The following is an 8,752-nucleotide window of genomic DNA, read 5'->3' on the forward strand; positions in this document are numbered from 1 at the left end:
GGAACTCAGGGTGTGAAAACAGGATATGGTCCCCAGATAGCTGAGGTGCATATCAAAGGAATGATTTCACTGAGCCCAGACTCTAGCATCTTCTCATATAGAGAAAAGCACTAAATTTCTTAACTTGGGGTTAACCTGGTTTTCTTTAATTCACAAAATTACTTTGGACGTTCAGACTACTTGCCTTTTGTTGCAAAACTTCTATGTAACCTGACTCCTAAACACACACACACACACACACACCACTCTCCTCCAAGCAGTTCTCTCAGGGTTACTTGAGATGCTGCCTCCTGGACTTAAGTCCTAAAAATTTCCTCCAAATAAAACATAACTCTCAACCTCTAGGTCACTTGTATTTTTTTTTTCAGTCGACAAAACAGATAAAAATCTCTGTTCAAAAAATGGGCAAAGGATCCAAATGGACGTTTCCCCAAAGAAAAGAAATAAATGGCCAACTCATGAAAAAAAATACTCACCACCTGCAGTACAGGGAGAAATGCAAATCAGATCACCAAACTACCACTTCAGGCTACTGGATGGCTGTGATTTAAAAAAAATAATAAAACACCCCCCCCCCCCACCACTACTCAGGAAATAAAATGTTGGCAAAGGCATAGAACCCTCATACATTGCTGGTGGGATTGTAAAATGGGGCAGCCACTGTGGGAACAGTTCAGCCAGTGCCCATAAAGTTATATGTAGAATTACCAGATGACCCAGCAAGTCCACTCCTAGAATTGGAGATCTGTGTGAAAATTAATAAACAGAAGCTTCATTTAAAATGGAGTTAGGGAGTTCCTTGGCAGTCCAGTAGTTAAGACTGTGTTTTCACTGCTGTGGCCACCTGGATTCAATGCCTCCTATAGTAGCTAAGATCCTGCAAACCAAAAAAAAAAAAAAACAAAACCAGAGAAAAACAAGTCAGAAACCCAGAACTTTGCCTGCTTTCTTTGTTTCTTTTTGGCTGCACTGGTCTTCCTTCATTGCTGCCTATAGGCTTTCTCTAGTTGCGGTGAGCAGGGGCTACCTTTGTGGCAGTGCATTTTTTTTTTTCCCATTGCAGTGGCTTCTGTTGCAGAGCAGGGCTCTAGAGCTCAGGTTCAATAGCAGTGGCTCACAGGCTTAGTTGCCCCATGCCATATGAAATTTTCCTGGATCAGGGATCAAACCCAGGTCTCTTGTATTTGCAGGTATATTCTTAACCACTGGACCACCAGAGAAGTCCCAGAACAGCATTCTTAAATCTTATTGTAACTGAATATGAACCTGTGGAGCCTTCTAGGAACTAGGTCCTACCCCACCCCATGTCCTTCAACAGCCTCTTGTCCATAGAAAAACTTTAGACTCCTAGGTCTTCCCCGAATTCCAAAGGATAAATTTTATCAGTGAAAGTGAAAGTCGCTCAGTCATGTCCAACTGTTTGCAACCCCATGGTCTATACAGTCCATGGAATTCTCCTGGCCAAAATATTGGAGCCTTTCCCTTCTCCAAGGGATCTCTAGTTCCCAACCTAGGGATCGAACCCAGGTCTCCCACATTGCAGGTGGATTCTTTACCAGCTGAGCCACAAGGGAAGCCCAAATTTTATCAGAGAAGTGAGAAAATGCAGAAAGAAAGGAAAACAGTCAAGCAACACAAAATAATATTAATTTAGACATTAAAGTCAAGGAAAGATATACTCAACTGAATGCAGAGTTCCAGAGAATAGCAAGGAGAAGTAAGAAGGCCTTCTTCAATGAACAGTGCAAAGAATAGAGAAAAACAACAGAATGGGAGAGACTAGCAATCTCTTCACAAAAATTGAAGGTATCAAAGGAATATTTCATGCAAGGATGGGCATGATAAAGGACAGAAAGAGTAAGGACCTAACAGAGGCAGGAGAGATTAAGAAGAAGTGGTAAGAATACACAGAATTATACAAAAAAGATCTTAATGACCTGGACAACCACAATGGTGTGATCGCTCACCTAGAGCCAGACATCCTGGAGTGTGAAGTCAAGCAGGCCTTAGGAAGCATTACTACCAACAGACCTAGTGGAGGTGATAGAATTCCAGCTGAACTATTTCAAATTCAAAAAGATGATGCTGTTAAAGTGCTGCACTCAATATGTCAGCAAATTTAGAAAACCCAGCAGTGGCCACAGGACTGGAAAATGTTAGTTTTAATCCCAATTCCAAAGAAGGGCAGTGCTAAAGAATGTTCAAATTATCATACAAGTGCGCTTATTTCACATGCTCGTAAGGTTATGCTCAAAATCCTTCAAGCTAGGCTTCAGCTGTACTTGAATTGAGAACTTCTAGATGTACAAGCTGGGTTTAGAAAAGGCAGAGGAACCAGAGATCAAATTGCCAACATTTGATGGATGATAGAGAAAGCAAGGGAATTCCAGAAAAACATCTACTTTTGTTTCATTGACTACACAAAAGCTTTTGACTATGTGGATCACAACAAACTGTGGAAAATTCTGAAAGAGATGGGAATACCAGACCACCTTACCTGCCTCCTGAGAAATCTGTATGCAGGTCAAGAAGCAACAGTTAGAACCTTGCATGGAACAAAGGACTGGTTCAAAATTGGGAATTGAGTATGACAAGGCTGTGTATTGTCACCCTGCTTATTTAACTTCTATGCAGAGCACATGAAGCAAAATGCTGGGCTGGATGAGTTACAGTGTGGAATCAAGATTGCCAGGAGAAATATCAAAAACCTCAGATATGCAGATGATACCATTTTACTGGCAGAAAGCAGAAAGGAACTAAAGAGCCTCTTGATGAGGGGGGAAGAGGCGAGTAGAAAGCTGGTTTAAAACTCAGTATTCAAAAAACTAAGATCATGGCATCCGGTCCCATCACTTCATGGCAAATAGAAAGGATAACAGTGGAAGCAGTGACAGATTTTCTCTTCTTGGGCTCCAAAATCACTGCAGATGGTGACTGCAGGCATGAAATTAGAAGACTCATGCTTTTTGGAAGGAAAGCTATGACAAACCTAGACAGTGTATTAAAAAGCAGAGACATCACTTTGCCGACAAAGGTCTGTATAATCAAAGTTATGGTCTTTCCAATAGTCGTGTATGGATGTGAGTGAAAGTGAAAGTGCTGGTTGCTCAGCTGTGTGTGATTTTTTTGTAACCTCATGGACTGTAGCCTTCAAGGTTCCTCTGTCCATGGGATCTTCCAGGCAAGAATACTGGAGGGAGTTGCCATTTCCTACTCCAGGACAACTTTGGGAGGGGGCGTTATTTAACCTGCCACATTTTTGGTTTTGGCACTGTTTTGTATTATGATTGCAGTGGGCAGATACACAAATTTACACCATGATAAATTTGTATAGAACTTATATACCCACGGACCAATGAGTACAAGTAAAACTAGTGAAATCTGGATTAAGCTGGTATATTGTTGTCAATGCCAATGTTCAGTGACGATATTACACTAGCTTTGTATGTGTGTGTTCTCACGTCAGTACTTTAAATATTATGCACATCAAATTATGGTAAAAAGATGACTATGAACAAGATGCATTTGTGCTCAGTCACTTCAGTCGTGCTCAACTCTGCTCCTCCATTCATGGGATTCCCCAGGCAAGAATACTAGAGTGAGTAGCCATTCCCTCCTCCAGGGGATCTTCCTGACTCAGGGATCAAACCTGGGTCTCCTGTCTTAGCGGGCAGATTCTTTACCATCTGAGTCACCTGCTGCTACTGCTAAGTCACTTCAGTCGTGTCCGACTCTGTGCGACCCCATAGACGGCAGCCCACCAGGCTCCCCCGTCCCTGGGATTCTCCAGGCAAGAACACTGGAGTGGGTTGCCATTTCCTTCTCCAATGCATGCAAGTGAAAAGTGAAAGTGAAGTCTCTCAGTCGTGTCTGACTCTTAGTGACCCCATGGACTGCAGCCCACCAGGCTTCCAGGTCCATGGGATTTTCCAGGCAAGAGTACTGGAGTGGGGTGCCATTGCCTTCTCCGTGAGTCACCTGGGAAGCCCCTTAAAACACAGCCCCTCTATTTCCATCAGCACCCCACTGCATTATAGCCGACCAAGTTTATCTCCAACCATCAAGTGGGGTTCTTCCAGTAGTTCACTTTGTGACAGGTCATTAAGAATATCTTCTTGAATCTGGACTTCCCTGGTAGTACAGTGGTTAAGAATCTGCCTGCCAACACAGGGGACATGGGTTCAATCCCTGCTCCAGGAAGATTCCACATGCTGCAGACCAACTAAGCCTGAGCACCACAAGAACCGAGCCCATGCCCTAGAGCCCGTGCTCAGCAATAAGAGAAGCCACGCGATGAGAAGCCCATACATAGCAACAAAGACCCACCACAATTAACATAAAAAAAAATTTTTTTAAGGGATATCTTCAAATCCAGTCATCTGATTGTTACCTCTCATAATATCCGGTGAAAGGTTTGAGCTTGGAAGAACTGGAAGATGCTGAGCCTGTGCTGCTTCAAATTCCATCTGCAATTTTAGTGGAACAAAGGGCCTCTGGATGTTTCTTAGTGTGGAAAAGTTCATTTTATCTTGGTTGGGCTGGAAAGTTTTTTCTGGCCATTCAAGAGGATAACCAGGCAAAAGTTCATTTTTTCACACAAGGAAAATCCTGTGGAAGAAGATCATGACTTTCAAAAAGTCCACTTGCTGGAAACTCAATAACTGGAATCCTGTCGTTTGGCTGAGATTCAAGTCCTCTGGCAGGAATCTTCCACTTCCTTGGGCATAGCCTCCTTGTGTATGTGTGTGTGTGTGTTTATTTATTTATTTTCTTTTTGGCTGTGCTGGGTTTTTGTTGCTGTGCACAGGCTTTCTCTAGTTGCAACAAGTAGGGGCTACTTCAGGCTTGTCATTGTGAAGCGCAGGCTCTAGGTGGGCGGCTTCAGTCACTGCAGCACGCAGGCTCAGTAGCTGTGGCGCACCGGCTCAGTTGTCCTGTGGCATGTGGGATCATCCCGGACCAGGGATCAAACCCATGTCTTTCGCATTGCAAGGCAGATTCTTAACCACTGGACCACCAGGGAAGCCCTTCTGTGTGTGTTCTGCATGCAGTTACAGTCAGGAACAACTGGGTGAAGGGCACACTGCCATCTTCCGTATGATTTCTTACAGCTGCATACGACTCTGCAGTCATCTCAATGCAAATGTCTATTTTTAAAAAACTAAAAAAAAAAAAGAAAGTGACCACACCCTTCTGCTTGTGGGACCTTAGTTCCCTCACCAGGGATTGAATCCACAACTACTGAAGCCTGAGCGCCTGCAGCCTGTGCCCTGCAACAAGAGAAGCCACTGCAATGAGGGGTCCTCACACTGCAACGAAGAGTAGCCCCCGCTCACTGCAACTAGAGAAAGCCCAGGCAGCAACGAAGACTCAGTGCAGCCAAAAATAAAAATTAAAACAAGAAAAAGATAACCAACAAAGACCTACTATGTAGCACAGGGAACTATATTGAATATCTTGTAATGATCTGTAATGGAAAAGAATCTGAAAGGGAATATATATATGTATAACTGGAAAAAGAGCTATAGGTATATTCATACATACAAATGGACTTCCCTGGTGGCTCAGATGGTTAAGTATCCTCCTGCAACGCAGGAGACCTGGGTTTGATTCCTGGGTTGGGAAGTTGCCCTGGAGAAGGGAATGGCAACCCACTCCAGTATTCTTGCCAGGAGAATTCCATCCACAGAGGAGCTGGGTGGCATATAGTCCGTGGTGTCACAGAGTCAGACATGACTAAGCGACTAACTTAACTTTTAATACATCCAAATAACTGAATCACTTTGCTGTATACTGGAAACTAACACAACATTGTAAATCAACTGTACTTCAATTATTACAACAACAACAAAAAAAGGACCCTCAGAGCTGAAAGTGGGTTGGGTCCGACTCAGCACAGACTGCCCCCTGGTTATCAGTCTCCCCACAAACCTGCATGTTCAAGATTCCAAGTTCACAGAGGTACACAGGCCCAGCTTTTGGGCGTGGCACCCGTTATCTGCTTCCTTCAGCCCTGGGTCTATCTCCTCTCACTCCCAGAGCTTCCCTGGGGCTGCTCACACCCGGCATGCAGTCCCAAGCCTTCTGGAGTCAACACAGCGCCTGGCCCACGGGGCAGCTCAGTGTGTATATAAGCCCGAGCCACCCAACATGGTTGTTGATGGTGGCCTGCAAGCCAGGCAGGTCCGCTGTTAAGCCAGATCTCTGGGATCAGCTTTTGAACACGCAGGAGGACAATGGAAAAGTGCTATGTATTTATACACTACTGTGTATGAGATAGGACTTCCCTGGCAGCTCAGTGGTAAAGAATCCACCTGCCGTGCAGGAGCCACAGGAGATGTGGGTTCCATCCCTGGGTCAGGAAGATCTCCTGGAGGAGGGCATGGTAACCCACTCCAGTGTTCTTGCCTGGGACATCCCATGGACAGAGGAACCTGGAGGGCTATCGTTCATAGCGTCGAAAACAGTCAAACACGACTAAAGTGACTTAGCACACTAACACATGCCAGGGTTCAATCCCTGCTTCTCTGGGAACTAAGATCCCACAAGCCCCAGGGTACAACCAAAAAACAAAAGATAGGGCTTCCTTGGTGGCTCAGTGGTAAAGAATCTGCCTGCAATGCAGGAGACAGATTCGATCTCTGATCCAGGAAGATCCCACATGCCTCAGAGCAGCTAAGCCTGTGCGCCACATCCCCTGAAGCCCACAAGCCCCAGAGCCAGTGCTCCACAGGAGAAATCACCACAATGAGAAGTCTGCATACTCCAGCTAGAGAGTAGCCCCCACTCACCGCAACTAGAGAAAGCCCAAACAGCAAGGAAGACCCAGCATAGACAAAAATAAATAAATAAATTAGTTTTTTAATGTCCGTTTTTTTTTTTTTTAAGATAACCAAAAAATATTTACTATACAGCACAGGGAGCTCTACTCAATATTTGTAATAACCTGTAAGGGAAAATAATCTTAAAAAGCATGAAAATATGCATATGTATCACTGAATCACTTTGCTGTACACCTGAAGCTAACACAACATTGTAAATCAACTAGACTCCAATAAAACTTAAAAAATGAAAAGTAACAATTGGGATATCAGCTCCAAGAGGCCAGAGACTGCTCGTTCTCGGTGCCTGCCATGCAGCAGATAATAAATATTTGCAAAATGAATGACTGAATGTTTACATCAGCCATTGGCCTATCAAAGAGACTTCTCTGCTGTGCGTGGTATGTTGATGTTTTTCATTCACAGACCTCATGCTTGTTTGTTTGTTTTTGAATAATTATTTATTTTTTATTTTATTTATTTATTTATAAATTTTGTTTTATTTATTTTTGACTGTGCTGGGTCTTCCTTGCTGTGCAGGTTTTTTTTTTAGTTGCAGTGAGCGGCGGCTGCTCTCTAGTTGAGGTGCACGGGCTTCTCATTGCAATAACTTCTCTTGTTGCAGAGTGTGGGCTCCAGTTGTGACTTGCAGGATCTAGAGCAAAGCCTCAGCAATGTGGCTTAGTTGCTCCAGGGCATCTGGAATCCAACCCATCTCATGCACATGCAGGCAGATTCTTTACCACTAAGCCATGTGGGAAGCCCATATGTAATTTACATATCTAAGTCCATTTATCTAAATTGTGGTGTTCAAGGGGCAAAGGCTCAGGTGGTAAAGAATCTGCCTGCAATGCAGAAGACCCAGGTTCAGTCCCTGGGTTGGGAGGATCTCATAGAGAAAGGAACGGCAACCCACTCCAGTATTCTTGCCTGGAGAATCCCATGGACAGAGGAGCCTGGTGGGCTACAGTCCATGGGGTTGCAAAGAGTCAGAAACAACTCAGCAACTAACACTTTCACTTTTCAAGGGACATAGGAACGGGATAAGCCCAAAGGGCCTCAGAACAGGGGACAGAAAGTACCAGGCCCCTCTCGCCAATTTGTTTGCTCCCCAGCTATAAAAACAAGCAGACAATCCTTGTTCAGCGTTACCTCGCCCTGGCTCTCTGGAAGCTGGCCTGCTGCTCCAGTTGCGACTAATAAACTCTATTAAACTCTAATTAACTCTTAACTCTAATAAACTCTCTTTCCTTCTGTGTCTCGTCTGAAAATTTGTTTCCAACTCTCACATGACATAAATGAGAGCACATTATTGAGTCTGTGCCTTGCTTTCTTCGTTTTTTTTTTTTTAATTCAGTCCTGTATTTATTTACTTTTGGCTGTGCTGTGACTTCCTTGTTACGTGGGTTTTTCTCTAGTTGTGGTGATCGGGGGCTGCTCTCTAGTTGCAGTGCCTGGGATTCTCACTGCAGTGGCTGCTCTTGCTACAACGGGCTCTAGGGTCCTCCGGCTTCAGTAGCTGCGGTGCATTGGCTTAGCTGCCCCTCAGCATGTGAAATCTTCCCAGACCAAGGATCAAACCTGTGTCCGCTGCATTGGCAGGCGGATTCTCAACCACTGGACCACAAAGGAAGTCCTTCAGCATCTATTTTGTGCCAAGCATGGAATAGCAGTTGGGGATCCACTTAGTGAGTCAATGCATATTGACTCACAAGAGACACTATCAGGAATTTTGTGACCGGGCCATGACGGGAATATTTACACCCCAAGAATTGGCAAACACTGCAAATCAGGGTTTTAAATTATTTTTTCCAGGTTGTTCATTAACTGGCACACCATTGTATCTCATCATGGAGAACAAATTAGACATAAACCCCTGCTCTCATGGTGCTTATATACTAGTGTGTCCTAGTGGCGAAAGCAGTAAACAA

At 44.2% G+C, this 8,752-nt stretch overlaps 1 pseudogene; it reads right to left on the bottom strand.

Moving 5' to 3' along the window:
• Nucleotides 1-4,135: 4,135 nt before the first annotated feature.
• LOC133252082 (proteasome maturation protein-like) lies at nucleotides 4,136-4,743 on the bottom strand (annotated as a pseudogene).
• Between the last annotated feature and the right edge of the window lie 4,009 nt (nucleotides 4,744-8,752).

This window comes from Bos javanicus, chromosome 7, assembly GCF_032452875.1.
Source record: "Bos javanicus breed banteng chromosome 7, ARS-OSU_banteng_1.0, whole genome shotgun sequence".
NCBI lineage: Eukaryota > Metazoa > Chordata > Mammalia > Artiodactyla > Bovidae > Bos > Bos javanicus.